The sequence below is a fragment of the Pungitius pungitius genome, chromosome 14, assembly GCF_949316345.1.
Source record: "Pungitius pungitius chromosome 14, fPunPun2.1, whole genome shotgun sequence".
NCBI lineage: Eukaryota > Metazoa > Chordata > Actinopteri > Perciformes > Gasterosteidae > Pungitius > Pungitius pungitius.
In genome coordinates this window covers 19419948-19446881 of record NC_084913.1, presented here as the reverse complement: position 1 = coordinate 19446881, position 26934 = coordinate 19419948, and the positions used below count along the sequence as shown (strand labels likewise).

Genomic DNA, 26934 nt, shown 5'->3' with positions numbered 1-26934 from the left:
AAGGCTGTGACATCCTATGCCGAAAATTGGATGGACTAGAGAAGACCCGCCCAGGAGTCCCAGCCAATCGGTGGATGGCCATTGCAGTCCCCGCCACCTCAAATGGCCTGACGATGGTATGGACGTAAGCCACCTTTCATCTTCTTCCTATTGCATCTCTTCTACAATGTGAAATACTTTTTACAATTGTGTAGGTGTACAATCTGCGGCGCTGGGCGGCTTTCGGAGAGAGAAGTGAAAAAGCTTACGGCACCTGGGATTCCCAGGCGGTCTTCCATCCAGGTACTAACCAGGCCCTGCTCTGCTTAGCTTCCGAGATCAGACGAGATCGGGCGGAACCAGAGAGGTATGGCCGTAAGCTGCTTTTTATCTTTTTCCTAATCCTTTAGAACGTGTCAAAGATAATCAGAAGAGTTTCTTTTTCTAAAATTGAAGCAGTTCTTAGGATTGGCAAGAGAGGTTCCTAAAACCTGAAGGTAACTTTACTTTTCTTCACTGGCAATTCTAACATGTTGGGTTAGCACCTGTATTTCAACGGCTAAATTACAAACAAAAGTAGGCCAATTGTTAAATGTTGATCAACACTAATTTAGCAACCATGAAACGGAATCAATTTTGATGATATTGTCTAAGTTCCTTATATATCCAACGTTAAAACAACACTAAACATGCATCTCTTCGACAATGTGATATACTTTTTGTAATTTGTAGGTGTACAATCTGCGGCGCTCGGCGGCTTTCAGAGAGAAGTGAAAAAGCTTACGGCACCTGGGATTCCCAGGCGGTCTTCCATCCAGGTACTAACCAGGCCCTGCTCTGCTTAGCTTCCGAGATCAGACGAGATCGGGCGGAACCAGAGAGGTATGGCCGTAAGCTGCTTTTTATCTTTTTCCTAATCCTTTATAATGCGTCAAAAAATTATGTCACGCCTGCCGTTGGCATCTTTGTGTGGGTTAAATAAGGGTATGCAAAGAAGGCTGTGACATCCTATGCCGAAAATTGGATGGACTAGAGAAGACCCGCCCAGGAGTCCCAGCCAATCGGTGGATGGCCATTGCAGTCCCCGCCACCTCAAATGGCCTGACGATGGTATGGACGTAAGCCACCTTTCATCTTCTTCCTATTGCATCTCTTCTACAATGTGAAATACTTTTTACAATTGTGTAGGTGTACAATCTGCGGCGCTGGGCGGCTTTCGGAGAGAGAAGTGAAAAAGCTTACGGCACCTGGGATTCCCAGGCGGTCTTCCATCCAGGTACTAACCAGGCCCTGCTCTGCTTAGCTTCCGAGATCAGACGAGATCGGGCGGAACCAGAGAGGTATGGCCGTAAGCTGCTTTTTATCTTTTTCCTAATCCTTTATAATGCGTCAAAAAATTATGTCACGCCTGCCGTTGGCATCTTTGTGTGGGTTAAATAAGGGTATGCAAAGAAGGCTGTGATATCCTATGCCGAAAATTGGATGGACTAGAGAAGACCCGCCCAGGAGTCCCAGCCAATCGGTGGATGGCCATTGCAGTCCCCGCCACCTCAAATGGCCTGACGATGGTATGGACGTAAGCCACCTTTCATCTTCTTCCTATTGCATCTCTTCTACAATGTGAAATACTTTTTACAATTGTGTAGGTGTACAATCTGCGGCGCTGGGCGGCTTTCGGAGAGAGAAGTGAAAAAGCTTACGGCACCTGGGATTCCCAGGCGGTCTTCCATCCAGGTACTAACCAGGCCCTGCTCTGCTTAGCTTCCGAGATCAGACAAAATCGGGCGGAACCAGAGAGGTATGGCCGTACGCTGCTTTTTATCTTTTTCCTAATCCTTTAAAACGTGTCAAAGATAATCAGAAGAGTTTCTTTTTCTAAAATTGAAGCAGTTCTTAGGATTGGCAAGAGAGGTTCCTAAAACCTGAAGGTAACTTTACTTTTCTTCACTGGCAATTCTAACATGTTGGGTTAGCACCTGTATTTCAACGGCTAAATTACAAACAAAAGTAGGCCAATTGTTAAATGTTGATCAACACTAATTTAGCAACCATGAAACGGAATCAATTTTGATGATATTGTCTAAGTTCCTTATATATCCAACGTTAAAACAACACTAAACATGCATCTCTTCGACAATGTGATATACTTTTTGTAATTTGTAGGTGTACAATCTGCGGCGCTCGGCGGCTTTCAGAGAGAAGTGAAAAAGCTTACGGCACCTGGGATTCCCAGGCGGTCTTCCATCCAGGTACTAAGCAGGCCCTGCTCTGCTTAGCTTCCGAGATCAGACGAGATCGGGCGGAACCAGAGAGGTATGGCCGTAAGCTGCTTTTTATCTTTTTCCTAATCCTTTAGAACGTGTCAAAGATAATCAGAAGAGTTTCTTTTTCTAAAATTGAAGCAGTTCTTAGGATTGGCAAGAGAGGTTCCTAAAACCTGAAGGTAACTTTACTTTTCTTCACTGGCAATTCTAACATGTTGGGTTAGCACCTGTATTTCAACGGCTAAATTACAAACAAAAGTATGCCAATTGTTAAATGTTGATCAACACTAATTTAGCAACCATGAAACGGAATCAATTTTGATGATATTGTCTAAGTTCCTTATATATCCAACGTTAAAACAACACTAAACATGCATCTCTTCGACAATGTGATGTACTTTTTGTAATTTGTAGGTGTACAATCTGCGGCGCTCGGCAGCTTTCAGAGAGAAGTGAAAAGCTTACGGCACCTGGGATTCCCAGGCGGTCTTCCATCCAGGTACTAACCAGGCCCTGCTCTGCTTAGCTTCCGAGATCAGACGAGATCGGGCGGAACCAGAGAGGTATGGCCGTAAGCTGCTTTTTATCTTTTTCCTAATCCTTTATAATGCGTCAAAAAATTATGTCACGCCTGCCGTTGGCATCTTTGTGTGGGTTAAATAAGGGTATGCAAAGAAGGCTGTGACATCCTATGCCGAAAATTGGATGGACTAGAGAAGACCCGCCCAGGAGTCCCAGCCAATCGGTGGATGGCCATTGCAGTCCCCGCCACCTCAAATGGCCTGACGATGGTATGGACGTAAGCCACCTTTCATCTTCTTCCTATTGCATCTCTTCTACAATGTGAAATACTTTTTACAATTGTGTAGGTGTACAATCTGCGGCGCTGGGCGGCTTTCGGAGAGAGAAGTGAAAAAGCTTACGGCACCTGGGATTCCCAGGCGGTCTTCCATCCAGGTACTAACCAGGCCCTGCTCTGCTTAGCTTCCGAGATCAGACGAGATCGGGCGGAACCAGAGAGGTATGGCCGTAAGCTGCTTTAATATCTTTTTCCTAATCCTTTAGAACGTGTCAAAGATAATCAGAAAAGTTTCTTTTTCTAAAATTGAAGCAGTTCTTAGGATTGGCAAGAGAGGTTCCTAAAACCTGAAGGTAACTTTACTTTTCTTCACTGGCAATTCTAACATGTTGGGTTAGCACCTGTATTTCAACGGCTAAATTACAAACAAAAGTAGGCCAATTGTTAAATGTTGATCAACACTAATTTAGCAACCATGAAACGGAATCAATTTTGATGATATTGTCTAAGTTCCTTATATATCCAACGTTAAAACAACACTAAACATGCATCTCTTCGACAATGTGATGTACTTTTTGTAATTTGTAGGTGTACAATCTGCGGCGCTCGGCAGCTTTCAGAGAGAAGTGAAAAAGCTTACGGCACCTGGGATTCCCAGGCGGTCTTCCATCCAGGTACTAACCAGGCCCTGCTCTGCTTAGCTTCCGAGATCAGACGAGATCGGGCGGAACCAGAGAGGTATGGCCGTAAGCTGCTTTTTATCTTTTTCCTAATCCTTTATAATGCGTCAAAAAATTATGTCACGCCTGCCGTTGGCATCTTTGTGTGGGTTAAATAAGGGTATGCAAAGAAGGCTGTGACATCCTATGCCGAAAATTGGATGGACTAGAGAAGACCCGGCCAGGAGTCCCAGCCAATCGGTGGATGGCCATTGCAGTCCCCGCCACCTCAAATGGCCTGACGATGGTATGGACGTAAGCCACCTTTCATCTTCTTCCTATTGCATCTCTTCTACAATGTGAAATACTTTTTACAATTGTGTAGGTGTACAATCTGCGGCGCTGGGCGGCTTTCGGAGAGAGAAGTGAAAAAGCTTACGGCACCTGGGATTCCCAGGCGGTCTTCCATCCAGGTACTAACCAGGCCCTGCTCTGCTTAGCTTCCGAGATCAGACGAGATCGGGCGGAACCAGAGAGGTATGGCCGTAAGCTGCTTTAATATCTTTTTCCTAATCCTTTAGAACGTGTCAAAGATAATCAGAAAAGTTTCTTTTTCTAAAATTGAAGCAGTTCTTAGGATTGGCAAGAGAGGTTCCTAAAACCTGAAGGTAACTTTACTTTTCTTCACTGGCAATTCTAACATGTTGGGTTAGCACCTGTATTTCAACGGCTAAATTACAAACAAAAGTATGCCAATTGTTAAATGTTGATCAACACTAATTTAGCAACCATGAAACGGAATCAATTTTGATGATATTGTCTAAGTTCCTTATATATCCAACGTTAAAACAACACTAAACATGCATCTCTTCGACAATGTGATGTACTTTTTGTAATTTGTAGGTGTACAATCTGCGGCGCTCGGCGGCTTTCAGAGAGAAGTGAAAAAGCTTACGGCACCTGGGATTCCCAGGCGGTCTTCCATCCAGGTACTAACCAGGCCCTGCTCTGCTTAGCTTCCGAGATCAGACGAGATCGGGCGGAACCAGAGAGGTATGGCCGTAAGCTGCTTTTTATCTTTTTCCTAATCCTTTATAATGCGTCAAAAAATTATGTCACGCCTGCCGTTGGCATCTTTGTGTGGGTTAAATAAGGGTATGCAAAGAAGGCTGTGACATCCTATGCCGAAAATTGGATGGACTAGAGAAGACCCGCCCAGGAGTCCCAGCCAATCGGTGGATGGCCATTGCAGTCCCCGCCACCTCAAATGGCCTGACGATGGTATGGACGTAAGCCACCTTTCATCTTCTTCCTATTGCATCTCTTCTACAATGTGAAATACTTTTTACAATTGTGTAGGTGTACAATCTGCGGCGCTGGGCGGCTTTCGGAGAGAGAAGTGAAAAAGCTTACGGCACCTGGGATTCCCAGGCGGTCTTCCATCCAGGTACTAACCAGGCCCTGCTCTGCTTAGCTTCCGAGATCAGACGAGATCGGGCGGAACCAGAGAGGTATGGCCGTAAGCTGCTTTTTATCTTTTTCCTAATCCTTTAGAACGTGTCAAAGATAATCAGAAGAGTTTCTTTTTCTAAAATTGAAGCAGTTCTTAGGATTGGCAAGAGAGGTTCCTAAAACCTGAAGGTAACTTTACTTTTCTTCACTGGCAATTCTAACATGTTGGGTTAGCACCTGTATTTCAACGGCTAAATTACAAACAAAAGTAGGCCAATTGTTAAATGTTGATCAACACTAATTTAGCAACCATGAAACGGAATCAATTTTGATGATATTGTCTAAGTTCCTTATATATCCAACGTTAAAACAACACTAAACATGCATCTCTTCGACAATGTGATATACTTTTTGTAATTTGTAGGTGTACAATCTGCGGCGCTCGGCGGCTTTCAGAGAGAAGTGAAAAAGCTTACGGCACCTGGGATTCCCAGGCGGTCTTCCATCCAGGTACTAACCAGGCCCTGCTCTGCTTAGCTTCCGAGATCAGACGAGATCGGGCGGAACCAGAGAGGTATGGCCGTAAGCTGCTTTTTATCTTTTTCCTAATCCTTTATAATGCGTCAAAAAATTATGTCACGCCTGCCGTTGGCATCTTTGTGTGGGTTAAATAAGGGTATGCAAAGAAGGCTGTGACATCCTATGCCGAAAATTGGATGGACTAGAGAAGACCCGCCCAGGAGTCCCAGCCAATCGGTGGATGGCCATTGCAGTCCCCGCCACCTCAAATGGCCTGACGATGGTATGGACGTAAGCCACCTTTCATCTTCTTCCTATTGCATCTCTTCTACAATGTGAAATACTTTTTACAATTGTGTAGGTGTACAATCTGCGGCGCTGGGCGGCTTTCGGAGAGAGAAGTGAAAAAGCTTACGGCACCTGGGATTCCCAGGCGGTCTTCCATCCAGGTACTAACCAGGCCCTGCTCTGCTTAGCTTCCGAGATCAGACGAGATCGGGCGGAACCAGAGAGGTATGGCCGTAAGCTGCTTTTTATCTTTTTCCTAATCCTTTATAATGCGTCAAAAAATTATGTCACGCCTGCCGTTGGCATCTTTGTGTGGGTTAAATAAGGGTATGCAAAGAAGGCTGTGATATCCTATGCCGAAAATTGGATGGACTAGAGAAGACCCGCCCAGGAGTCCCAGCCAATCGGTGGATGGCCATTGCAGTCCCCGCCACCTCAAATGGCCTGACGATGGTATGGACGTAAGCCACCTTTCATCTTCTTCCTATTGCATCTCTTCTACAATGTGAAATACTTTTTACAATTGTGTAGGTGTACAATCTGCGGCGCTGGGCGGCTTTCGGAGAGAGAAGTGAAAAAGCTTACGGCACCTGGGATTCCCAGGCGGTCTTCCATCCAGGTACTAACCAGGCCCTGCTCTGCTTAGCTTCCGAGATCAGACAAAATCGGGCGGAACCAGAGAGGTATGGCCGTACGCTGCTTTTTATCTTTTTCCTAATCCTTTAAAACGTGTCAAAGATAATCAGAAGAGTTTCTTTTTCTAAAATTGAAGCAGTTCTTAGGATTGGCAAGAGAGGTTCCTAAAACCTGAAGGTAACTTTACTTTTCTTCACTGGCAATTCTAACATGTTGGGTTAGCACCTGTATTTCAACGGCTAAATTACAAACAAAAGTAGGCCAATTGTTAAATGTTGATCAACACTAATTTAGCAACCATGAAACGGAATCAATTTTGATGATATTGTCTAAGTTCCTTATATATCCAACGTTAAAACAACACTAAACATGCATCTCTTCGACAATGTGATATACTTTTTGTAATTTGTAGGTGTACAATCTGCGGCGCTCGGCGGCTTTCAGAGAGAAGTGAAAAAGCTTACGGCACCTGGGATTCCCAGGCGGTCTTCCATCCAGGTACTAAGCAGGCCCTGCTCTGCTTAGCTTCCGAGATCAGACGAGATCGGGCGGAACCAGAGAGGTATGGCCGTAAGCTGCTTTTTATCTTTTTCCTAATCCTTTAGAACGTGTCAAAGATAATCAGAAGAGTTTCTTTTTCTAAAATTGAAGCAGTTCTTAGGATTGGCAAGAGAGGTTCCTAAAACCTGAAGGTAACTTTACTTTTCTTCACTGGCAATTCTAACATGTTGGGTTAGCACCTGTATTTCAACGGCTAAATTACAAACAAAAGTATGCCAATTGTTAAATGTTGATCAACACTAATTTAGCAACCATGAAACGGAATCAATTTTGATGATATTGTCTAAGTTCCTTATATATCCAACGTTAAAACAACACTAAACATGCATCTCTTCGACAATGTGATGTACTTTTTGTAATTTGTAGGTGTACAATCTGCGGCGCTCGGCAGCTTTCAGAGAGAAGTGAAAAGCTTACGGCACCTGGGATTCCCAGGCGGTCTTCCATCCAGGTACTAACCAGGCCCTGCTCTGCTTAGCTTCCGAGATCAGACGAGATCGGGCGGAACCAGAGAGGTATGGCCGTAAGCTGCTTTTTATCTTTTTCCTAATCCTTTATAATGCGTCAAAAAATTATGTCACGCCTGCCGTTGGCATCTTTGTGTGGGTTAAATAAGGGTATGCAAAGAAGGCTGTGACATCCTATGCCGAAAATTGGATGGACTAGAGAAGACCCGCCCAGGAGTCCCAGCCAATCGGTGGATGGCCATTGCAGTCCCCGCCACCTCAAATGGCCTGACGATGGTATGGACGTAAGCCACCTTTCATCTTCTTCCTATTGCATCTCTTCTACAATGTGAAATACTTTTTACAATTGTGTAGGTGTACAATCTGCGGCGCTGGGCGGCTTTCGGAGAGAGAAGTGAAAAAGCTTACGGCACCTGGGATTCCCAGGCGGTCTTCCATCCAGGTACTAACCAGGCCCTGCTCTGCTTAGCTTCCGAGATCAGACGAGATCGGGCGGAACCAGAGAGGTATGGCCGTAAGCTGCTTTAATATCTTTTTCCTAATCCTTTAGAACGTGTCAAAGATAATCAGAAAAGTTTCTTTTTCTAAAATTGAAGCAGTTCTTAGGATTGGCAAGAGAGGTTCCTAAAACCTGAAGGTAACTTTACTTTTCTTCACTGGCAATTCTAACATGTTGGGTTAGCACCTGTATTTCAACGGCTAAATTACAAACAAAAGTAGGCCAATTGTTAAATGTTGATCAACACTAATTTAGCAACCATGAAACGGAATCAATTTTGATGATATTGTCTAAGTTCCTTATATATCCAACGTTAAAACAACACTAAACATGCATCTCTTCGACAATGTGATATACTTTTTGTAATTTGTAGGTGTACAATCTGCGGCGCTCGGCGGCTTTCAGAGAGAAGTGAAAAAGCTTACGGCACCTGGGATTCCCAGGCGGTCTTCCATCCAGGTACTAACCAGGCCCTGCTCTGCTTAGCTTCCGAGATCAGACGAGATCGGGCGGAACCAGAGAGGTATGGCCGTAAGCTGCTTTTTATCTTTTTCCTAATCCTTTATAATGCGTCAAAAAATTATGTCACGCCTGCCGTTGGCATCTTTGTGTGGGTTAAATAAGGGTATGCAAAGAAGGCTGTGACATCCTATGCCGAAAATTGGATGGACTAGAGAAGACCCGCCCAGGAGTCCCAGCCAATCGGTGGATGGCCATTGCAGTCCCCGCCACCTCAAATGGCCTGACGATGGTATGGACGTAAGCCACCTTTCATCTTCTTCCTATTGCATCTCTTCTACAATGTGAAATACTTTTTACAATTGTGTAGGTGTACAATCTGCGGCGCTGGGCGGCTTTCGGAGAGAGAAGTGAAAAAGCTTACGGCACCTGGGATTCCCAGGCGGTCTTCCATCCAGGTACTAACCAGGCCCTGCTCTGCTTAGCTTCCGAGATCAGACGAGATCGGGCGGAACCAGAGAGGTATGGCCGTAAGCTGCTTTAATATCTTTTTCCTAATCCTTTAGAACGTGTCAAAGATAATCAGAAAAGTTTCTTTTTCTAAAATTGAAGCAGTTCTTAGGATTGGCAAGAGAGGTTCCTAAAACCTGAAGGTAACTTTACTTTTCTTCACTGGCAATTCTAACATGTTGGGTTAGCACCTGTATTTCAACGGCTAAATTACAAACAAAAGTAGGCCAATTGTTAAATGTTGATCAACACTAATTTAGCAACCATGAAACGGAATCAATTTTGATGATATTGTCTAAGTTCCTTATATATCCAACGTTAAAACAACACTAAACATGCATCTCTTCGACAATGTGATATACTTTTTGTAATTTGTAGGTGTACAATCTGCGGCGCTCGGCGGCTTTCAGAGAGAAGTGAAAAAGCTTACGGCACCTGGGATTCCCAGGCGGTCTTCCATCCAGGTACTAACCAGGCCCTGCTCTGCTTAGCTTCCGAGATCAGACGAGATCGGGCGGAACCAGAGAGGTATGGCCGTAAGCTGCTTTTTATCTTTTTCCTAATCCTTTATAATGCGTCAAAAAATTATGTCACGCCTGCCGTTGGCATCTTTGTGTGGGTTAAATAAGGGTATGCAAAGAAGGCTGTGACATCCTATGCCGAAAATTGGATGGACTAGAGAAGACCCGCCCAGGAGTCCCAGCCAATCGGTGGATGGCCATTGCAGTCCCCGCCACCTCAAATGGCCTGACGATGGTATGGACGTAAGCCACCTTTCATCTTCTTCCTATTGCATCTCTTCTACAATGTGAAATACTTTTTACAATTGTGTAGGTGTACAATCTGCGGCGCTGGGCGGCTTTCGGAGAGAGAAGTGAAAAAGCTTACGGCACCTGGGATTCCCAGGCGGTCTTCCATCCAGGTACTAACCAGGCCCTGCTCTGCTTAGCTTCCGAGATCAGACGAGATCGGGCGGAACCAGAGAGGTATGGCCGTAAGCTGCTTTAATATCTTTTTCCTAATCCTTTAGAACGTGTCAAAGATAATCAGAAAAGTTTCTTTTTCTAAAATTGAAGCAGTTCTTAGGATTGGCAAGAGAGGTTCCTAAAACCTGAAGGTAACTTTACTTTTCTTCACTGGCAATTCTAACATGTTGGGTTAGCACCTGTATTTCAACGGCTAAATTACAAACAAAAGTAGGCCAATTGTTAAATGTTGATCAACACTAATTTAGCAACCATGAAACGGAATCAATTTTGATGATATTGTCTAAGTTCCTTATATATCCAACGTTAAAACAACACTAAACATGCATCTCTTCGACAATGTGATGTACTTTTTGTAATTTGTAGGTGTACAATCTGCGGCGCTCGGCAGCTTTCAGAGAGAAGTGAAAAAGCTTACGGCACCTGGGATTCCCAGGCGGTCTTCCATCCAGGTACTAACCAGGCCCTGCTCTGCTTAGCTTCCGAGATCAGACGAGATCGGGCGGAACCAGAGAGGTATGGCCGTAAGCTGCTTTTTATCTTTTTCCTAATCCTTTATAATGCGTCAAAAAATTATGTCACGCCTGCCGTTGGCATCTTTGTGTGGGTTAAATAAGGGTATGCAAAGAAGGCTGTGACATCCTATGCCGAAAATTGGATGGACTAGAGAAGACCCGCCCAGGAGTCCCAGCCAATCGGTGGATGGCCATTGCAGTCCCCGCCACCTCAAATGGCCTGACGATGGTATGGACGTAAGCCACCTTTCATCTTCTTCCTATTGCATCTCTTCTACAATGTGAAATACTTTTTACAATTGTGTAGGTGTACAATCTGCGGCGCTGGGCGGCTTTCGGAGAGAGAAGTGAAAAAGCTTACGGCACCTGGGATTCCCAGGCGGTCTTCCATCCAGGTACTAACCAGGCCCTGCTCTGCTTAGCTTCCGAGATCAGACGAGATCGGGCGGAACCAGAGAGGTATGGCCGTAAGCTGCTTTAATATCTTTTTCCTAATCCTTTAGAACGTGTCAAAGATAATCAGAAAAGTTTCTTTTTCTAAAATTGAAGCAGTTCTTAGGATTGGCAAGAGAGGTTCCTAAAACCTGAAGGTAACTTTACTTTTCTTCACTGGCAATTCTAACATGTTGGGTTAGCACCTGTATTTCAACGGCTAAATTACAAACAAAAGTAGGCCAATTGTTAAATGTTGATCAACACTAATTTAGCAACCATGAAACGGAATCAATTTTGATGATATTGTCTAAGTTCCTTATATATCCAACGTTAAAACAACACTAAACATGCATCTCTTCGACAATGTGATATACTTTTTGTAATTTGTAGGTGTACAATCTGCGGCGCTCGGCGGCTTTCAGAGAGAAGTGAAAAAGCTTACGGCACCTGGGATTCCCAGGCGGTCTTCCATCCAGGTACTAACCAGGCCCTGCTCTGCTTAGCTTCCGAGATCAGACGAGATCGGGCGGAACCAGAGAGGTATGGCCGTAAGCTGCTTTTTATCTTTTTCCTAATCCTTTATAATGCGTCAAAAAATTATGTCACGCCTGCCGTTGGCATCTTTGTGTGGGTTAAATAAGGGTATGCAAAGAAGGCTGTGACATCCTATGCCGAAAATTGGATGGACTAGAGAAGACCCGCCCAGGAGTCCCAGCCAATCGGTGGATGGCCATTGCAGTCCCCGCCACCTCAAATGGCCTGACGATGGTATGGACGTAAGCCACCTTTCATCTTCTTCCTATTGCATCTCTTCTACAATGTGAAATACTTTTTACAATTGTGTAGGTGTACAATCTGCGGCGCTGGGCGGCTTTCGGAGAGAGAAGTGAAAAAGCTTACGGCACCTGGGATTCCCAGGCGGTCTTCCATCCAGGTACTAACCAGGCCCTGCTCTGCTTAGCTTCCGAGATCAGACGAGATCGGGCGGAACCAGAGAGGTATGGCCGTAAGCTGCTTTAATATCTTTTTCCTAATCCTTTAGAACGTGTCAAAGATAATCAGAAAAGTTTCTTTTTCTAAAATTGAAGCAGTTCTTAGGATTGGCAAGAGAGGTTCCTAAAACCTGAAGGTAACTTTACTTTTCTTCACTGGCAATTCTAACATGTTGGGTTAGCACCTGTATTTCAACGGCTAAATTACAAACAAAAGTAGGCCAATTGTTAAATGTTGATCAACACTAATTTAGCAACCATGAAACGGAATCAATTTTGATGATATTGTCTAAGTTCCTTATATATCCAACGTTAAAACAACACTAAACATGCATCTCTTCGACAATGTGATATACTTTTTGTAATTTGTAGGTGTACAATCTGCGGCGCTCGGCGGCTTTCAGAGAGAAGTGAAAAAGCTTACGGCACCTGGGATTCCCAGGCGGTCTTCCATCCAGGTACTAACCAGGCCCTGCTCTGCTTAGCTTCCGAGATCAGACGAGATCGGGCGGAACCAGAGAGGTATGGCCGTAAGCTGCTTTTTATCTTTTTCCTAATCCTTTATAATGCGTCAAAAAATTATGTCACGCCTGCCGTTGGCATCTTTGTGTGGGTTAAATAAGGGTATGCAAAGAAGGCTGTGACATCCTATGCCGAAAATTGGATGGACTAGAGAAGACCCGCCCAGGAGTCCCAGCCAATCGGTGGATGGCCATTGCAGTCCCCGCCACCTCAAATGGCCTGACGATGGTATGGACGTAAGCCACCTTTCATCTTCTTCCTATTGCATCTCTTCTACAATGTGAAATACTTTTTACAATTGTGTAGGTGTACAATCTGCGGCGCTGGGCGGCTTTCGGAGAGAGAAGTGAAAAAGCTTACGGCACCTGGGATTCCCAGGCGGTCTTCCATCCAGGTACTAACCAGGCCCTGCTCTGCTTAGCTTCCGAGATCAGACGAGATCGGGCGGAACCAGAGAGGTATGGCCGTAAGCTGCTTTAATATCTTTTTCCTAATCCTTTAGAACGTGTCAAAGATAATCAGAAAAGTTTCTTTTTCTAAAATTGAAGCAGTTCTTAGGATTGGCAAGAGAGGTTCCTAAAACCTGAAGGTAACTTTACTTTTCTTCACTGGCAATTCTAACATGTTGGGTTAGCACCTGTATTTCAACGGCTAAATTACAAACAAAAGTAGGCCAATTGTTAAATGTTGATCAACACTAATTTAGCAACCATGAAACGGAATCAATTTTGATGATATTGTCTAAGTTCCTTATATATCCAACGTTAAAACAACACTAAACATGCATCTCTTCGACAATGTGATGTACTTTTTGTAATTTGTAGGTGTACAATCTGCGGCGCTCGGCAGCTTTCAGAGAGAAGTGAAAAAGCTTACGGCACCTGGGATTCCCAGGCGGTCTTCCATCCAGGTACTAACCAGGCCCTGCTCTGCTTAGCTTCCGAGATCAGACGAGATCGGGCGGAACCAGAGAGGTATGGCCGTAAGCTGCTTTTTATCTTTTTCCTAATCCTTTATAATGCGTCAAAAAATTATGTCACGCCTGCCGTTGGCATCTTTGTGTGGGTTAAATAAGGGTATGCAAAGAAGGCTGTGACATCCTATGCCGAAAATTGGATGGACTAGAGAAGACCCGCCCAGGAGTCCCAGCCAATCGGTGGATGGCCATTGCAGTCCCCGCCACCTCAAATGGCCTGACGATGGTATGGACGTAAGCCACCTTTCATCTTCTTCCTATTGCATCTCTTCTACAATGTGAAATACTTTTTACAATTGTGTAGGTGTACAATCTGCGGCGCTGGGCGGCTTTCGGAGAGAGAAGTGAAAAAGCTTACGGCACCTGGGATTCCCAGGCGGTCTTCCATCCAGGTACTAACCAGGCCCTGCTCTGCTTAGCTTCCGAGATCAGACGAGATCGGGCGGAACCAGAGAGGTATGGCCGTAAGCTGCTTTAATATCTTTTTCCTAATCCTTTAGAACGTGTCAAAGATAATCAGAAAAGTTTCTTTTTCTAAAATTGAAGCAGTTCTTAGGATTGGCAAGAGAGGTTCCTAAAACCTGAAGGTAACTTTACTTTTCTTCACTGGCAATTCTAACATGTTGGGTTAGCACCTGTATTTCAACGGCTAAATTACAAACAAAAGTAGGCCAATTGTTAAATGTTGATCAACACTAATTTAGCAACCATGAAACGGAATCAATTTTGATGATATTGTCTAAGTTCCTTATATATCCAACGTTAAAACAACACTAAACATGCATCTCTTCGACAATGTGATATACTTTTTGTAATTTGTAGGTGTACAATCTGCGGCGCTCGGCGGCTTTCAGAGAGAAGTGAAAAAGCTTACGGCACCTGGGATTCCCAGGCGGTCTTCCATCCAGGTACTAACCAGGCCCTGCTCTGCTTAGCTTCCGAGATCAGACGAGATCGGGCGGAACCAGAGAGGTATGGCCGTAAGCTGCTTTTTATCTTTTTCCTAATCCTTTATAATGCGTCAAAAAATTATGTCACGCCTGCCGTTGGCATCTTTGTGTGGGTGAAATAAGGGTATGCAAAGAAGGCTGTGACATCCTATGCCGAAAATTGGATGGACTAGAGAAGACCCGCCCAGGAGTCCCAGCCAATCGGTGGATGGCCATTGCAGTCCCCGCCACCTCAAATGGCCTGACGATGGTATGGACGTAAGCCACCTTTCATCTTCTTCCTATTGCATCTCTTCTACAATGTGAAATACTTTTTACAATTGTGTAGGTGTACAATCTGCGGCGCTGGGCGGCTTTCGGAGAGAGAAGTGAAAAAGCTTACGGCACCTGGGATTCCCAGGCGGTCTTCCATCCAGGTACTAACCAGGCCCTGCTCTGCTTAGCTTCCGAGATCAGACGAGATCGGGCGGAACCAGAGAGGTATGGCCGTAAGCTGCTTTAATATCTTTTTCCTAATCCTTTAGAACGTGTCAAAGATAATCAGAAAAGTTTCTTTTTCTAAAATTGAAGCAGTTCTTAGGATTGGCAAGAGAGGTTCCTAAAACCTGAAGGTAACTTTACTTTTCTTCACTGGCAATTCTAACATGTTGGGTTAGCACCTGTATTTCAACGGCTAAATTACAAACAAAAGTAGGCCAATTGTTAAATGTTGATCAACACTAATTTAGCAACCATGAAACGGAATCAATTTTGATGATATTGTCTAAGTTCCTTATATATCCAACGTTAAAACAACACTAAACATGCATCTCTTCGACAATGTGATATACTTTTTGTAATTTGTAGGTGTACAATCTGCGGCGCTCGGCGGCTTTCAGAGAGAAGTGAAAAAGCTTACGGCACCTGGGATTCCCAGGCGGTCTTCCATCCAGGTACTAACCAGGCCCTGCTCTGCTTAGCTTCCGAGATCAGACGAGATCGGGCGGAACCAGAGAGGTATGGCCGTAAGCTGCTTTTTATCTTTTTCCTAATCCTTTATAATGCGTCAAAAAATTATGTCACGCCTGCCGTTGGCATCTTTGTGTGGGTTAAATAAGGGTATGCAAAGAAGGCTGTGACATCCTATGCCGAAAATTGGATGGACTAGAGAAGACCCGCCCAGGAGTCCCAGCCAATCGGTGGATGGCCATTGCAGTCCCCGCCACCTCAAATGGCCTGACGATGGTATGGACGTAAGCCACCTTTCATCTTCTTCCTATTGCATCTCTTCTACAATGTGAAATACTTTTTACAATTGTGTAGGTGTACAATCTGCGGCGCTGGGCGGCTTTCGGAGAGAGAAGTGAAAAAGCTTACGGCACCTGGGATTCCCAGGCGGTCTTCCATCCAGGTACTAACCAGGCCCTGCTCTGCTTAGCTTCCGAGATCAGACGAGATCGGGCGGAACCAGAGAGGTATGGCCGTAAGCTGCTTTAATATCTTTTTCGTAATCCTTTAGAACGTGTCAAAGATAATCAGAAAAGTTTCTTTTTCTAAAATTGAAGCAGTTCTTAGGATTGGCAAGAGAGGTTCCTAAAACCTGAAGGTAACTTTACTTTTCTTCACTGGCAATTCTAACATGTTGGGTTAGCACCTGTATTTCAACGGCTAAATTACAAACAAAAGTAGGCCAATTGTTAAATGTTGATCAACACTAATTTAGCAACCATGAAACGGAATCAATTTTGATGATATTGTCTAAGTTCCTTATATATCCAACGTTAAAACAACACTAAACATGCATCTCTTCGACAATGTGATATACTTTTTGTAATTTGTAGGTGTACAATCTGCGGCGCTCGGCGGCTTTCAGAGAGAAGTGAAAAAGCTTACGGCACCTGGGATTCCCAGGCGGTCTTCCATCCAGGTACTAACCAGGCCCTGCTCTGCTTAGCTTCCGAGATCAGACGAGATCGGGCGGAACCAGAGAGGTATGGCCGTAAGCTGCTTTTTATCTTTTTCCTAATCCTTTATAATGCGTCAAAAAATTATGTCACGCCTGCCGTTGGCATCTTTGTGTGGGTTAAATAAGGGTATGCAAAGAAGGCTGTGACATCCTATGCCGAAAATTGGATGGACTAGAGAAGACCCGCCCAGGAGTCCCAGCCAATCGGTGGATGGCCATTGCAGTCCCCGCCACCTCAAATGGCCTGACGATGGTATGGACGTAAGCCACCTTTCATCTTCTTCCTATTGCATCTCTTCTACAATGTGAAATACTTTTTACAATTGTGTAGGTGTACAATCTGCGGCGCTGGGCGGCTTTCGGAGAGAGAAGTGAAAAAGCTTACGGCACCTGGGATTCCCAGGCGGTCTTCCATCCAGGTACTAACCAGGCCCTGCTCTGCTTAGCTTCCGAGATCAGACGAGATCGGGCGGAACCAGAGAGGTATGGCCGTAAGCTGCTTTAATATCTTTTTCCTAATCCTTTAGAACGTGTCAAAGATAATCAGAAAAGTTTCTTTTTCTAAAATTGAAGCAGTTCTTAGGATTGGCAAGAGAGGTTCCTAAAACCTGAAGGTAACTTTACTTTTCTTCACTGGCAATTCTAACATGTTGGGTTAGCACCTGTATTTCAACGGCTAAATTACAAACAAAAGTAGGCCAATTGTTAAATGTTGATCAACACTAATTTAGCAACCATGAAACGGAATCAATTTTGATGATATTGTCTAAGTTCCTTATATATCCAACGTTAAAACAACACTAAACATGCATCTCTTCGACAATGTGATATACTTTTTGTAATTTGTAGGTGTACAATCTGCGGCGCTCGGCGGCTTTCAGAGAGAAGTGAAAAAGCTTACGGCACCTGGGATTCCCAGGCGGTCTTCCATCCAGGTACTAACCAGGCCCTGCTCTGCTTAGCTTCCGAGATCAGACGAGATCGGGCGGAACCAGAGAGGTATGGCCGTAAGCTGCTTTTTATCTTTTTCCTAATCCTTTATAATGCGTCAAAAAATTATGTCACGCCTGCCGTTGGCATCTTTGTGTGGGTTAAATAAGGGTATGCAAAGAAGGCTGTGACATCCTATGCCGAAAATTGGATGGACTAGAGAAGACCCGCCCAGGAGTCCCAGCCAATCGGTGGATGGCCATTGCAGTCCCCGCCACCTCAAATGGCCTGACGATGGTATGGACGTAAGCCACCTTTCATCTTCTTCCTATTGCATCTCTTCTACAATGTGAAATACTTTTTACAATTGTGTAGGTGTACAATCTGCGGCGCTGGGCGGCTTTCGGAGAGAGAAGTGAAAAAGCTTACGGCACCTGGGATTCCCAGGCGGTCTTCCATCCAGGTACTAACCAGGCCCTGCTCTGCTTAGCTTCCGAGATCAGACGAGATCGGGCGGAACCAGAGAGGTATGGCCGTAAGCTGCTTTAATATCTTTTTCCTAATCCTTTAGAACGTGTCAAAGATAATCAGAAAAGTTTCTTTTTCTAAAATTGAAGCAGTTCTTAGGATTGGCAAGAGAGGTTCCTAAAACCTGAAGGTAACTTTACTTTTCTTCACTGGCAATTCTAACATGTTGGGTTAGCACCTGTATTTCAACGGCTAAATTACAAACAAAAGTAGGCCAATTGTTAAATGTTGATCAACACTAATTTAGCAACCATGAAACGGAATCAATTTTGATGATATTGTCTAAGTTCCTTATATATCCAACGTTAAAACAACACTAAACATGCATCTCTTCGACAATGTGATATACTTTTTGTAATTTGTAGGTGTACAATCTGCGGCGCTCGGCGGCTTTCAGAGAGAAGTGAAAAAGCTTACGGCACCTGGGATTCCCAGGCGGTCTTCCATCCAGGTACTAACCAGGCCCTGCTCTGCTTAGCTTCCGAGATCAGACGAGATCGGGCGGAACCAGAGAGGTATGGCCGTAAGCTGCTTTTTATCTTTTTCCTAATCCTTTATAATGCGTCAAAAAATTATGTCACGCCTGCCGTTGGCATCTTTGTGTGGGTTAAATAAGGGTATGCAAAGAAGGCTGTGACATCCTATGCCGAAAATTGGATGGACTAGAGAAGACCCGCCCAGGAGTCCCAGCCAATCGGTGGATGGCCATTGCAGTCCCCGCCACCTCAAATGGCCTGACGATGGTATGGACGTAAGCCACCTTTCATCTTCTTCCTATTGCATCTCTTCTACAATGTGAAATACTTTTTACAATTGTGTAGGTGTACAATCTGCGGCGCTGGGCGGCTTTCGGAGAGAGAAGTGAAAAAGCTTACGGCACCTGGGATTCCCAGGCGGTCTTCCATCCAGGTACTAACCAGGCCCTGCTCTGCTTAGCTTCCGAGATCAGACGAGATCGGGCGGAACCAGAGAGGTATGGCCGTAAGCTGCTTTAATATCTTTTTCCTAATCCTTTAGAACGTGTCAAAGATAATCAGAAAAGTTTCTTTTTCTAAAATTGAAGCAGTTCTTAGGATTGGCAAGAGAGGTTCCTAAAACCTGAAGGTAACTTTACTTTTCTTCACTGGCAATTCTAACATGTTGGGTTAGCACCTGTATTTCAACGGCTAAATTACAAACAAAAGTAGGCCAATTGTTAAATGTTGATCAACACTAATTTAGCAACCATGAAACGGAATCAATTTTGATGATATTGTCTAAGTTCCTTATATATCCAACGTTAAAACAACACTAAACATGCATCTCTTCGACAATGTGATATACTTTTTGTAATTTGTAGGTGTACAATCTGCGGCGCTCTGCGGCTTTCAGAGAGAAGTGAAAAAGCTTACGGCACCTGGGATTCCCAGGCGGTCTTCCATCCAGGTACTAACCAGGCCCTGCTCTGCTTAGCTTCCGAGATCAGACGAGATCGGGCGGAACCAGAGAGGTATGGCCGTAAGCTGCTTTTTATCTTTTTCCTAATCCTTTAGAACGTGTCAAAGATAATCAGAAAAGTTTCTTTTTCTAAAATTGAAGCAGTTCTTAGGATTGGCAAGAGAGGTTCCTAAAACCTGAAGGTAACTTTACTTTTCTTCACTGGCAATTCTAACATGTTGGGTTAGCACCTGTATTTCAACGGCTAAATTACAAACAAAAGTATGCCAATTGTTAAATGTTGATCAACACTAATTTAGCAACCATGAAACGGAATCAATTTTGATGATATTGTCTAAGTTCCTTATATATCCAACGTTAAAACAACACTAAACATGCATCTCTTCGACAATGTGATGTACTTTTTGTAATTTGTAGGTGTACAATCTGCGGCGCTCGGCAGCTTTCAGAGAGAAGTGAAAAAGCTTACGGCACCTGGGATTCCCAGGCGGTCTTCCATCCAGGTACTAACCAGGCCCTGCTCTGCTTAGCTTCCGAGATCAGACGAGATCGGGCGGAACCAGAGAGGTATGGCCGTAAGCTGCTTTTTATCTTTTTCCTAATCCTTTAGAACGTGTCAAAGATAATCAGAAAAGTTTCTTTTTCTAAAATTGAAGCAGTTCTTAGGATTGGCAAGAGAGGTTCCTAAAACCTGAAGGTAACTTTACTTTTCTTCACTGGCAATTCTAACATGTTGGGTTAGCACCTGTATTTCAACGGCTAAATTACAAACAAAAGTATGCCAATTGTTAAATGTTGATCAACACTAATTTAGCAACCATGAAACGGAATCAATTTTGATGATATTGTCTAAGTTCCTTATATATCCAACGTTAAAACAACACTAAACATGCATCTCTTCGACAATGTGATGTACTTTTTGTAATTTGTAGGTGTACAATCTGCGGCGCTCGGCAGCTTTCAGAGAGAAGTGAAAAAGCTTACGGCACCTGGGATTCCCAGGCGGTCTTCCATCCAGGTACTAACCAGGCCCTGCTCTGCTTAGCTTCCGAGATCAGACGAGATCGGGCGGAACCAGAGAGGTATGGCCGTAAGCTGCTTTTTATCTTTTTCCTAATCCTTTATAATGCGTCAATGAATTATGACACGCCTGCCGTTGGCATCTTTGTGTGGGTTAAATAAGGGTATGCAAAGAAGGCTGTGACATCCCATGCCGAAAATTGGATGGACTAGAGAAGACCCGCCCAGGGGTCCCAGCCAATCGGTGAATGGCCATTGCAGTCCCCGCCACCTCAAATGGCCTGACGATGGTATGGACGTAAGCCACCTTTCATCTTCTTCCTATTGCATCTCTTCTACAATGTGACATTTTTTTTTACAATTGTGTAGGTGTACAATCTACGGAGCTGGGCGGCTTTCAGAGAGAGAAGTGAAAAAGCTTACGGCACCTGGGATTCCCAGGCGGTCTTCCATCCAGGTACTAACCAGGCCCTGCTCTGCTTAGCTTCCGAGATCAGACGAGATCGGGCGGAACCAGAGAGGTATGGCCGTAAGCTGCTTTTCATCTTTTTCCTAATCCTTTAAAACGTGTCAAAGATAATCAGAAGTTTCTTTTTCTAAAATTGAAGCAGTTCTTAGCATTGGCAAGAGAGGTTCCTAAAGCCTGAAGGTAACTTTACTTTTCTTCACTGGCAATTCTAACATGTTGGGTTAGCACCTGTATTTCAACGGCTAAATTACAAACAATAGTATGCCAATCGTAAATGTTGATCAACACTAATTTAGCAATCATGAAACGGAATCATTTTGGATAATATTGTCTAATTTCCTTTCATATCCAACGTTAAAACAACACTAAACATGCATCTCTTCAACAATGTGATATTCTTTTTGTAATTTGTAGGTGTACAATCTGCGGCGCTGGGCGGCTTTCGGAGAGAGAAGTGAAAAAGCTTACGGCACCTGGGATTCCCAGGCGGTCTTCCATCCAGGTACTAACCAGGCCCTGCACTGCTTAGCTTCCGAGATCAGACGAGATCGGGCGGAACCAGAGAGGTATGGCCGTAAGCTGCTTTTTATCTTTTTCCTAATCCTTTATAATGCGTCAATGAATTATGACACGCCTGCCGTTGGCATCTTTGTGTGGGTTAAATAAGGGTATGCAAAGAAGGCTGTGACATCCCATGCCGAAAATTGGATGGACTAGAGAAGACCCGCCCAGGGGTCCCAGCCAATCGGTGAATGGCCATTGCAGTCCCCGCCACCTCAAATGGCCTGACGATGGTATGGACGTAAGCCACCTTTCATCTTCTTCCTATTGCATCTCTTCTACAATGTGACATTTTTTTTTACAATTGTGTAGGTGTACAATCTACGGAGCTGGGCGGCTTTCAGAGAGAGAAGTGAAAAAGCTTACGGCACCTGGGATTCCCAGGCGGTCTTCCATCCAGGTACTAACCAGGCCCTGCTCTGCTTAGCTTCCGAGATCAGACGAGATCGGGCGGAACCAGAGAGGTATGGCCGTAAGCTGCTTTTCATCTTTTTCCTAATCCTTTAAAACGTGTCAAAGATAATCAGAAGTTTCTTTTTCTAAAATTGAAGCAGTTCTTAGCATTGGCAAGAGAGGTTCCTAAAGCCTGAAGGTAACTTTACTTTTCTTCACTGGCAATTCTAACATGTTGGGTTAGCACCTGTATTTCAACGGCTAAATTACAAACAATAGTATGCCAATCGTAAATGTTGATCAACACTAATTTAGCAATCATGAAACGGAATCATTTTGGATAATATTGTCTAATTTCCTTTCATATCCAACGTTAAAACAACACTAAACATGCATCTCTTCAACAATGTGATATTCTTTTTGTAATTTGTAGGTGTACAATCTGCGGCGCTGGGCGGCTTTCGGAGAGAGAAGTGAAAAAGCTTACGGCACCTGGGATTCCCAGGCGGTCTTCCATCCAGGTACTAACCAGGCCCTGCACTGCTTAGCTTCCGAGATCAGACGAGATCAGGCGGAACCAGAGAGGTATGGCCGTAAGCTGCTTTTTATCTTTTTCCTAATCCTTTATAATGCGTCAATGAATTATGACACGCCTGCCGTTGGCATCTTTGTGTGGGTTAAATAAGGGTATGCAAAGAAGGCTGTGACATCCCATGCCGAAAATTGGATGGACTAGAGAAGACCCGCCCAGGGGTCCCAGCCAATCGGTGAATGGCCATTGCAGTCCCCGCCACCTCAAATGGCCTGACGATGGTATGGACGTAAGCCACCTTTCATCTTCTTCCTATTGCATCTCTTCTACAATGTGACATTTTTTTTTCAATTGTGTAGGTGTACAATCTACGGAGCTGGGCGGCTTTCAGAGAGAGAAGTGAAAAAGCTTACGGCACCTGGGATTCCCAGGCGGTCTTCCATCCAGGTACTAACCAGGCCCTGCTCTGCTTAGCTTCCGAGATCAGACGAGATCGGGCGGAACCAGAGAGGTATGGCCGTAAGCTGCTTTTCATCTTTTTCCTAATCCTTTAAAACGTGTCAAAGATAATCAGAAGTTTCTTTTTCTAAAATTGAAGCAGTTCTTAGCATTGGCAAGAGAGGTTCCTAAAGCCTGAAGGTAACTTTACTTTTCTTCACTGGCAATTCTAACATGTTGGGTTAGCACCTGTATTTCAACGGCTAAATTACAAACAATAGTATGCCAATCGTAAATGTTGATCAACACTAATTTAGCAATCATGAAACGGAATCATTTTGGATAATATTGTCTAATTTCCTTTCATATCCAACGTTAAAACAACACTAAACATGCATCTCTTCAACAATGTGATATTCTTTTTGTAATTTGTAGGTGTACAATCTGCGGCGCTCGGCGGCTTTCGGAGAGAGAAGTGAAAAAGCTTACGGCACCTAGGATTCCCAGGCGGTCTTCCATCCAGGTACTAACCAGGCCCTGCTCTGCTTAGCTTCCGAGATCAGACGAGATCGGGCGGAACCAGAGAGGTATGGCCGTAAGCTGCTTTTTATCTTTTTCCTAATCCTTTATAATGCGTCAATGAATTATGACACGCCTGCCGTTGGCATCTTTGTGTGGGTTAAATAAGGGTATGCAAAGAAGGCTGTGACATCCCATGCCGAAAATTGGATGGACTAGAGAAGACCCGCCCAGGGGTCCCAGCCAATCGGTGAATGGCCATTGCAGTCCCCGCCACCTCAAATGGCCTGACGATAGTATGGACGTAAGCCACCTTTCATCTTCTTCCTATTGCATCTCTTCTACAATGTGAATTTTTTTTTACAATTGTGCAGGTGTACAATTTACGGCGCTGGGCGGCTTTCAGAGAGAGAAGTGAAAAAGCTTACGGCACCTGGGATTCCCAGGCGGTCTTCCATCCAGGTACTAACCAGGCCCTGCTCTGCTTAGCTTCCGAGATCAGACGAGATCGGGCGGAACCAGAGAGGTATGGCCGTAAGCTGCTTTTCATCTTTTTCCTAATCCTTTAAAACGTGTCAAAGATAATCAGAAGTTTCTTTTTCTAAAATTGAAGCAGTTCTTAGCATTGGCAAGAGAGGTTCCTAAAGCCTGAAGGTAACTTTACTTTTCTTCACTGGCAATTCTAACATGTTGGGTTAGCACCTGTATTTCAACGGCTAAATTACAAACAATAGTATGCCAATCGTAAATGTTGATCAACACTAATTTAGCAATCATGAAACGGAATCATTTTGGATAATATTGTCTAATTTCCTTTCATATCCAACGTTAAAACAACACTAAACATGCATCTCTTCAACAATGTGATATTCTTTTTGTAATTTGTAGGTGTACAATCTGCGGCGCTGGGCGGCTTTCGGAGAGAGAAGTGAAAAAGCTTACGGCACCTGGGATTCCCAGGCGGTCTTCCATCCAGGTACTAACCAGGCCCTGCACTGCTTAGCTTCCGAGATCAGACGAGATCGGGCGGAACCAGAGAGGTATGGCCGTAAGCTGCTTTTTATCTTTTTCCTAATCCTTTATAATGCGTCAATGAATTATGACACGCCTGCCGTTGGCATCTTTGTGTGGGTTAAATAAGGGTATGCAAAGAAGGCTGTGACATCCCATGCCGAAAATTGGATGGACTAGAGAAGACCCGCCCAGGGGTCCCAGCCAATCGGTGAATGGCCATTGCAGTCCCCGCCACCTCAAATGGCCTGACGATGGTATGGACGTAAGCCACCTTTCATCTTCTTCCTATTGCATCTCTTCTACAATGTGACATTTTTTTTACAATTGTGTAGGTGTACAATCTGCGGCGCTGGGCGGCTTTCAGAGAGAGAAGTGAAAAAGCTTACGGCACCTGGGATTCCCAGGCGGTCTTCCATCCAGGTACTAACCAGGCCCTGCTCTGCTTAGCTTCCGAGATCAGACGAGATCGGGCGGAACCAGAGAGGTATGGCCGTAAGCTGCTTTTCATCTTTTTCCTAATCCTTTAAAACGTGTCAAAGATAATCAGAAGTTTCTTTTTCTAAAATTGAAGCAGTTCTTAGCATTGGCAAGAGAGGTTCCTAAAGCCTGAAGGTAACTTTACTTTTCTTCACTGGCAATTCTAACATGTTGGGTTAGCACCTGTATTTCAACGGCTAAATTACAAACAATAGTATGCCAATCGTAAATGTTGATCAACACTAATTTAGCAATCATGAAACGGAATCATTTTGGATAATATTGTCTAATTTCCTTTCATATCCAACGTTAAAACAACACTAAACATGCATCTCTTCAACAATGTGATATTCTTTTTGTAATTTGTAGGTGTACAATCTGCGGCGCTCGGCGGCTTTCGGAGAGAGAAGTGAAAAAGCTTACGGCACCTGGGATTCCCAGGCGGTCTTCCATCCAGGTACTAACCAGGCCCTGCTCTGCTTAGCTTCCGAGATCAGACGAGATCGGGCGGAACCAGAGAGGTATGGCCGTAAGCTGCTTTTTATCTTTTTCCTAATCCTTTATAATGCGTCAATGAATTATGACACGCCTGCCGTTGGCATCTTTGTGTGGGTTAAATAAGGGTATGCAAAGAAGGCTGTGACATCCCATGCCGAAAATTGGATGGACTAGAGAAGACCCGCCCAGGGGTCCCAGCCAATCGGTGAATGGCCATTGCAGTCCCCGCCACCTCAAATGGCCTGACGATGGTATGGACGTAAGCCACCTTTCATCTTCTTCCTATTGCATCTCTTCTACAATGTGACATTTTTTTTTACAATTGTGTAGGTGTACAATCTACGGAGCTGGGCGGCTTTCAGAGAGAGAAGTGAAAAAGCTTACGGCACCTGGGATTCCCAGGCGGTCTTCCATCCAGGTACTAACCAGGCCCTGCTCTGCTTAGCTTCCGAGATCAGACGAGATCGGGCGGAACCAGAGAGGTATGGCCGTAAGCTGCTTTTCATCTTTTTCCTAATCCTTTAAAACGTGTCAAAGATAATCAGAAGTTTCTTTTTCTAAAATTGAAGCAGTTCTTAGCATTGGCAAGAGAGGTTCCTAAAGCCTGAAGGTAACTTTACTTTTCTTCACTGGCAATTCTAACATGTTGGGTTAGCACCTGTATTTCAACGGCTAAATTACAAACAATAGTATGCCAATCGTAAATGTTGATCAACACTAATTTAGCAATCATGAAACGGAATCATTTTGGATAATATTGTCTAATTTCCTTTCATATCCAACGTTAAAACAACACTAAACATGCATCTCTTCAACAATGTGATATTCTTTTTGTAATTTGTAGGTGTACAATCTGCGGCGCTGGGCGGCTTTCGGAGAGAGAAGTGAAAAAGCTTACGGCACCTGGGATTCCCAGGCGGTCTTCCATCCAGGTACTAACCAGGCCCTGCACTGCTTAGCTTCCGAGATCAGACGAGATCGGGCGGAACCAGAGAGGTATGGCCGTAAGCTGCTTTTTATCTTTTTCCTAATCCTTTATAATGCGTCAATGAATTATGACACGCCTGCCGTTGGCATCTTTGTGTGGGTTAAATAAGGGTATGCAAAGAAGGCTGTGACATCCCATGCCGAAAATTGGATGGACTAGAGAAGACCCGCCCAGGGGTCCCAGCCAATCGGTGAATGGCCATTGCAGTCCCCGCCACCTCAAATGGCCTGACGATGGTATGGACGTAAGCCACCTTTCATCTTCTTCCTATTGCATCTCTTCTACAATGTGACATTTTTTTTTACAATTGTGTAGGTGTACAATCTACGGAGCTGGGCGGCTTTCAGAGAGAGAAGTGAAAAAGCTTACGGCACCTGGGATTCCCAGGCGGTCTTCCATCCAGGTACTAACCAGGCCCTGCTCTGCTTAGCTTCCGAGATCAGACGAGATCGGGCGGAACCAGAGAGGTATGGCCGTAAGCTGCTTTTCATCTTTTTCCTAATCCTTTAAAACGTGTCAAAGATAATCAGAAGTTTCTTTTTCTAAAATTGAAGCAGTTCTTAGCATTGGCAAGAGAGGTTCCTAAAGCCTGAAGGTAACTTTACTTTTCTTCACTGGCAATTCTAACATGTTGGGTTAGCACCTGTATTTCAACGGCTAAATTACAAACAATAGTATGCCAATCGTAAATGTTGATCAACACTAATTTAGCAATCA

The 26934-nt window shown here is 44.3% G+C and overlaps 55 non-coding genes across 55 annotated transcripts; all 55 read right to left on the bottom strand.

Moving 5' to 3' along the window:
- Window positions 1-241: 241 nt before the first annotated feature.
- LOC134104690 (5S ribosomal RNA) lies at window positions 242-360 on the bottom strand. The gene has a single exon (XR_009942081.1). It is a non-coding gene; the product is annotated as a 5S ribosomal RNA (ribosomal RNA).
- Window positions 361-756: 396 nt separating this feature from the next.
- LOC134104689 (5S ribosomal RNA) lies at window positions 757-875 on the bottom strand. The gene has a single exon (XR_009942080.1). It is a non-coding gene; the product is annotated as a 5S ribosomal RNA (ribosomal RNA).
- Window positions 876-1214: 339 nt separating this feature from the next.
- LOC134104687 (5S ribosomal RNA) lies at window positions 1215-1333 on the bottom strand. The gene has a single exon (XR_009942079.1). It is a non-coding gene; the product is annotated as a 5S ribosomal RNA (ribosomal RNA).
- Window positions 1334-1672: 339 nt separating this feature from the next.
- On the bottom strand, window positions 1673-1791 carry LOC134105018 (5S ribosomal RNA). Its single transcript, XR_009942380.1, has one exon. It is a non-coding gene; the product is annotated as a 5S ribosomal RNA (ribosomal RNA).
- Window positions 1792-2187: 396 nt separating this feature from the next.
- LOC134104951 (5S ribosomal RNA) lies at window positions 2188-2306 on the bottom strand. Its single transcript, XR_009942318.1, has one exon. It is a non-coding gene; the product is annotated as a 5S ribosomal RNA (ribosomal RNA).
- A 395-nt stretch (window positions 2307-2701) lies between these two features.
- LOC134104685 (5S ribosomal RNA) lies at window positions 2702-2820 on the bottom strand. Its single transcript, XR_009942077.1, has one exon. It is a non-coding gene; the product is annotated as a 5S ribosomal RNA (ribosomal RNA).
- A 339-nt stretch (window positions 2821-3159) lies between these two features.
- LOC134104684 (5S ribosomal RNA) lies at window positions 3160-3278 on the bottom strand. Its single transcript, XR_009942076.1, has one exon. It is a non-coding gene; the product is annotated as a 5S ribosomal RNA (ribosomal RNA).
- Window positions 3279-3675: 397 nt separating this feature from the next.
- Window positions 3676-3794, bottom strand: LOC134104683 (5S ribosomal RNA). The gene has a single exon (XR_009942075.1). It is a non-coding gene; the product is annotated as a 5S ribosomal RNA (ribosomal RNA).
- Window positions 3795-4133: 339 nt separating this feature from the next.
- LOC134104682 (5S ribosomal RNA) lies at window positions 4134-4252 on the bottom strand. Its single transcript, XR_009942074.1, has one exon. It is a non-coding gene; the product is annotated as a 5S ribosomal RNA (ribosomal RNA).
- Window positions 4253-4649: 397 nt separating this feature from the next.
- On the bottom strand, window positions 4650-4768 carry LOC134104681 (5S ribosomal RNA). Its single transcript, XR_009942073.1, has one exon. It is a non-coding gene; the product is annotated as a 5S ribosomal RNA (ribosomal RNA).
- A 339-nt stretch (window positions 4769-5107) lies between these two features.
- Window positions 5108-5226, bottom strand: LOC134104680 (5S ribosomal RNA). The gene has a single exon (XR_009942072.1). It is a non-coding gene; the product is annotated as a 5S ribosomal RNA (ribosomal RNA).
- A 396-nt stretch (window positions 5227-5622) lies between these two features.
- Window positions 5623-5741, bottom strand: LOC134104679 (5S ribosomal RNA). The gene has a single exon (XR_009942071.1). It is a non-coding gene; the product is annotated as a 5S ribosomal RNA (ribosomal RNA).
- Window positions 5742-6080: 339 nt separating this feature from the next.
- Window positions 6081-6199, bottom strand: LOC134104678 (5S ribosomal RNA). Its single transcript, XR_009942070.1, has one exon. It is a non-coding gene; the product is annotated as a 5S ribosomal RNA (ribosomal RNA).
- A 339-nt stretch (window positions 6200-6538) lies between these two features.
- On the bottom strand, window positions 6539-6657 carry LOC134105017 (5S ribosomal RNA). The gene has a single exon (XR_009942379.1). It is a non-coding gene; the product is annotated as a 5S ribosomal RNA (ribosomal RNA).
- A 396-nt stretch (window positions 6658-7053) lies between these two features.
- LOC134104949 (5S ribosomal RNA) lies at window positions 7054-7172 on the bottom strand. The gene has a single exon (XR_009942317.1). It is a non-coding gene; the product is annotated as a 5S ribosomal RNA (ribosomal RNA).
- A 395-nt stretch (window positions 7173-7567) lies between these two features.
- LOC134104676 (5S ribosomal RNA) lies at window positions 7568-7686 on the bottom strand. Its single transcript, XR_009942069.1, has one exon. It is a non-coding gene; the product is annotated as a 5S ribosomal RNA (ribosomal RNA).
- Window positions 7687-8025: 339 nt separating this feature from the next.
- On the bottom strand, window positions 8026-8144 carry LOC134104675 (5S ribosomal RNA). The gene has a single exon (XR_009942068.1). It is a non-coding gene; the product is annotated as a 5S ribosomal RNA (ribosomal RNA).
- Window positions 8145-8541: 397 nt separating this feature from the next.
- On the bottom strand, window positions 8542-8660 carry LOC134104673 (5S ribosomal RNA). Its single transcript, XR_009942066.1, has one exon. It is a non-coding gene; the product is annotated as a 5S ribosomal RNA (ribosomal RNA).
- Window positions 8661-8999: 339 nt separating this feature from the next.
- LOC134104672 (5S ribosomal RNA) lies at window positions 9000-9118 on the bottom strand. Its single transcript, XR_009942065.1, has one exon. It is a non-coding gene; the product is annotated as a 5S ribosomal RNA (ribosomal RNA).
- Window positions 9119-9515: 397 nt separating this feature from the next.
- On the bottom strand, window positions 9516-9634 carry LOC134104671 (5S ribosomal RNA). Its single transcript, XR_009942064.1, has one exon. It is a non-coding gene; the product is annotated as a 5S ribosomal RNA (ribosomal RNA).
- Window positions 9635-9973: 339 nt separating this feature from the next.
- LOC134104670 (5S ribosomal RNA) lies at window positions 9974-10092 on the bottom strand. The gene has a single exon (XR_009942063.1). It is a non-coding gene; the product is annotated as a 5S ribosomal RNA (ribosomal RNA).
- Window positions 10093-10489: 397 nt separating this feature from the next.
- On the bottom strand, window positions 10490-10608 carry LOC134104669 (5S ribosomal RNA). Its single transcript, XR_009942062.1, has one exon. It is a non-coding gene; the product is annotated as a 5S ribosomal RNA (ribosomal RNA).
- Window positions 10609-10947: 339 nt separating this feature from the next.
- LOC134104668 (5S ribosomal RNA) lies at window positions 10948-11066 on the bottom strand. The gene has a single exon (XR_009942061.1). It is a non-coding gene; the product is annotated as a 5S ribosomal RNA (ribosomal RNA).
- Window positions 11067-11463: 397 nt separating this feature from the next.
- Window positions 11464-11582, bottom strand: LOC134104667 (5S ribosomal RNA). Its single transcript, XR_009942060.1, has one exon. It is a non-coding gene; the product is annotated as a 5S ribosomal RNA (ribosomal RNA).
- A 339-nt stretch (window positions 11583-11921) lies between these two features.
- Window positions 11922-12040, bottom strand: LOC134104665 (5S ribosomal RNA). Its single transcript, XR_009942059.1, has one exon. It is a non-coding gene; the product is annotated as a 5S ribosomal RNA (ribosomal RNA).
- Window positions 12041-12437: 397 nt separating this feature from the next.
- Window positions 12438-12556, bottom strand: LOC134104664 (5S ribosomal RNA). The gene has a single exon (XR_009942058.1). It is a non-coding gene; the product is annotated as a 5S ribosomal RNA (ribosomal RNA).
- A 339-nt stretch (window positions 12557-12895) lies between these two features.
- Window positions 12896-13014, bottom strand: LOC134104663 (5S ribosomal RNA). The gene has a single exon (XR_009942057.1). It is a non-coding gene; the product is annotated as a 5S ribosomal RNA (ribosomal RNA).
- Window positions 13015-13411: 397 nt separating this feature from the next.
- Window positions 13412-13530, bottom strand: LOC134104661 (5S ribosomal RNA). The gene has a single exon (XR_009942055.1). It is a non-coding gene; the product is annotated as a 5S ribosomal RNA (ribosomal RNA).
- Window positions 13531-13869: 339 nt separating this feature from the next.
- On the bottom strand, window positions 13870-13988 carry LOC134104660 (5S ribosomal RNA). The gene has a single exon (XR_009942054.1). It is a non-coding gene; the product is annotated as a 5S ribosomal RNA (ribosomal RNA).
- Window positions 13989-14385: 397 nt separating this feature from the next.
- Window positions 14386-14504, bottom strand: LOC134104659 (5S ribosomal RNA). Its single transcript, XR_009942053.1, has one exon. It is a non-coding gene; the product is annotated as a 5S ribosomal RNA (ribosomal RNA).
- Window positions 14505-14843: 339 nt separating this feature from the next.
- LOC134104658 (5S ribosomal RNA) lies at window positions 14844-14962 on the bottom strand. The gene has a single exon (XR_009942052.1). It is a non-coding gene; the product is annotated as a 5S ribosomal RNA (ribosomal RNA).
- Window positions 14963-15359: 397 nt separating this feature from the next.
- Window positions 15360-15478, bottom strand: LOC134104657 (5S ribosomal RNA). The gene has a single exon (XR_009942051.1). It is a non-coding gene; the product is annotated as a 5S ribosomal RNA (ribosomal RNA).
- Window positions 15479-15817: 339 nt separating this feature from the next.
- On the bottom strand, window positions 15818-15936 carry LOC134104654 (5S ribosomal RNA). Its single transcript, XR_009942049.1, has one exon. It is a non-coding gene; the product is annotated as a 5S ribosomal RNA (ribosomal RNA).
- Window positions 15937-16333: 397 nt separating this feature from the next.
- On the bottom strand, window positions 16334-16452 carry LOC134104653 (5S ribosomal RNA). Its single transcript, XR_009942048.1, has one exon. It is a non-coding gene; the product is annotated as a 5S ribosomal RNA (ribosomal RNA).
- A 339-nt stretch (window positions 16453-16791) lies between these two features.
- On the bottom strand, window positions 16792-16910 carry LOC134104652 (5S ribosomal RNA). Its single transcript, XR_009942047.1, has one exon. It is a non-coding gene; the product is annotated as a 5S ribosomal RNA (ribosomal RNA).
- A 397-nt stretch (window positions 16911-17307) lies between these two features.
- LOC134104651 (5S ribosomal RNA) lies at window positions 17308-17426 on the bottom strand. Its single transcript, XR_009942046.1, has one exon. It is a non-coding gene; the product is annotated as a 5S ribosomal RNA (ribosomal RNA).
- Window positions 17427-17765: 339 nt separating this feature from the next.
- LOC134104650 (5S ribosomal RNA) lies at window positions 17766-17884 on the bottom strand. The gene has a single exon (XR_009942045.1). It is a non-coding gene; the product is annotated as a 5S ribosomal RNA (ribosomal RNA).
- A 397-nt stretch (window positions 17885-18281) lies between these two features.
- LOC134104648 (5S ribosomal RNA) lies at window positions 18282-18400 on the bottom strand. The gene has a single exon (XR_009942043.1). It is a non-coding gene; the product is annotated as a 5S ribosomal RNA (ribosomal RNA).
- Window positions 18401-18739: 339 nt separating this feature from the next.
- LOC134104647 (5S ribosomal RNA) lies at window positions 18740-18858 on the bottom strand. Its single transcript, XR_009942042.1, has one exon. It is a non-coding gene; the product is annotated as a 5S ribosomal RNA (ribosomal RNA).
- A 397-nt stretch (window positions 18859-19255) lies between these two features.
- LOC134104646 (5S ribosomal RNA) lies at window positions 19256-19374 on the bottom strand. The gene has a single exon (XR_009942041.1). It is a non-coding gene; the product is annotated as a 5S ribosomal RNA (ribosomal RNA).
- A 396-nt stretch (window positions 19375-19770) lies between these two features.
- On the bottom strand, window positions 19771-19889 carry LOC134104645 (5S ribosomal RNA). Its single transcript, XR_009942040.1, has one exon. It is a non-coding gene; the product is annotated as a 5S ribosomal RNA (ribosomal RNA).
- Window positions 19890-20285: 396 nt separating this feature from the next.
- Window positions 20286-20404, bottom strand: LOC134104643 (5S ribosomal RNA). The gene has a single exon (XR_009942039.1). It is a non-coding gene; the product is annotated as a 5S ribosomal RNA (ribosomal RNA).
- Window positions 20405-20744: 340 nt separating this feature from the next.
- Window positions 20745-20863, bottom strand: LOC134104642 (5S ribosomal RNA). Its single transcript, XR_009942038.1, has one exon. It is a non-coding gene; the product is annotated as a 5S ribosomal RNA (ribosomal RNA).
- Window positions 20864-21258: 395 nt separating this feature from the next.
- LOC134104907 (5S ribosomal RNA) lies at window positions 21259-21377 on the bottom strand. The gene has a single exon (XR_009942278.1). It is a non-coding gene; the product is annotated as a 5S ribosomal RNA (ribosomal RNA).
- Window positions 21378-21717: 340 nt separating this feature from the next.
- On the bottom strand, window positions 21718-21836 carry LOC134104641 (5S ribosomal RNA). Its single transcript, XR_009942037.1, has one exon. It is a non-coding gene; the product is annotated as a 5S ribosomal RNA (ribosomal RNA).
- A 395-nt stretch (window positions 21837-22231) lies between these two features.
- Window positions 22232-22350, bottom strand: LOC134104964 (5S ribosomal RNA). The gene has a single exon (XR_009942330.1). It is a non-coding gene; the product is annotated as a 5S ribosomal RNA (ribosomal RNA).
- Window positions 22351-22689: 339 nt separating this feature from the next.
- LOC134104640 (5S ribosomal RNA) lies at window positions 22690-22808 on the bottom strand. The gene has a single exon (XR_009942036.1). It is a non-coding gene; the product is annotated as a 5S ribosomal RNA (ribosomal RNA).
- A 395-nt stretch (window positions 22809-23203) lies between these two features.
- LOC134104946 (5S ribosomal RNA) lies at window positions 23204-23322 on the bottom strand. Its single transcript, XR_009942314.1, has one exon. It is a non-coding gene; the product is annotated as a 5S ribosomal RNA (ribosomal RNA).
- Window positions 23323-23661: 339 nt separating this feature from the next.
- LOC134104639 (5S ribosomal RNA) lies at window positions 23662-23780 on the bottom strand. Its single transcript, XR_009942035.1, has one exon. It is a non-coding gene; the product is annotated as a 5S ribosomal RNA (ribosomal RNA).
- A 395-nt stretch (window positions 23781-24175) lies between these two features.
- On the bottom strand, window positions 24176-24294 carry LOC134104905 (5S ribosomal RNA). The gene has a single exon (XR_009942277.1). It is a non-coding gene; the product is annotated as a 5S ribosomal RNA (ribosomal RNA).
- A 339-nt stretch (window positions 24295-24633) lies between these two features.
- Window positions 24634-24752, bottom strand: LOC134104638 (5S ribosomal RNA). Its single transcript, XR_009942034.1, has one exon. It is a non-coding gene; the product is annotated as a 5S ribosomal RNA (ribosomal RNA).
- A 395-nt stretch (window positions 24753-25147) lies between these two features.
- On the bottom strand, window positions 25148-25266 carry LOC134104636 (5S ribosomal RNA). The gene has a single exon (XR_009942032.1). It is a non-coding gene; the product is annotated as a 5S ribosomal RNA (ribosomal RNA).
- Window positions 25267-25606: 340 nt separating this feature from the next.
- Window positions 25607-25725, bottom strand: LOC134104635 (5S ribosomal RNA). Its single transcript, XR_009942031.1, has one exon. It is a non-coding gene; the product is annotated as a 5S ribosomal RNA (ribosomal RNA).
- A 395-nt stretch (window positions 25726-26120) lies between these two features.
- On the bottom strand, window positions 26121-26239 carry LOC134104903 (5S ribosomal RNA). The gene has a single exon (XR_009942275.1). It is a non-coding gene; the product is annotated as a 5S ribosomal RNA (ribosomal RNA).
- Window positions 26240-26579: 340 nt separating this feature from the next.
- Window positions 26580-26698, bottom strand: LOC134104634 (5S ribosomal RNA). Its single transcript, XR_009942030.1, has one exon. It is a non-coding gene; the product is annotated as a 5S ribosomal RNA (ribosomal RNA).
- Between the last annotated feature and the right edge of the window lie 236 nt (window positions 26699-26934).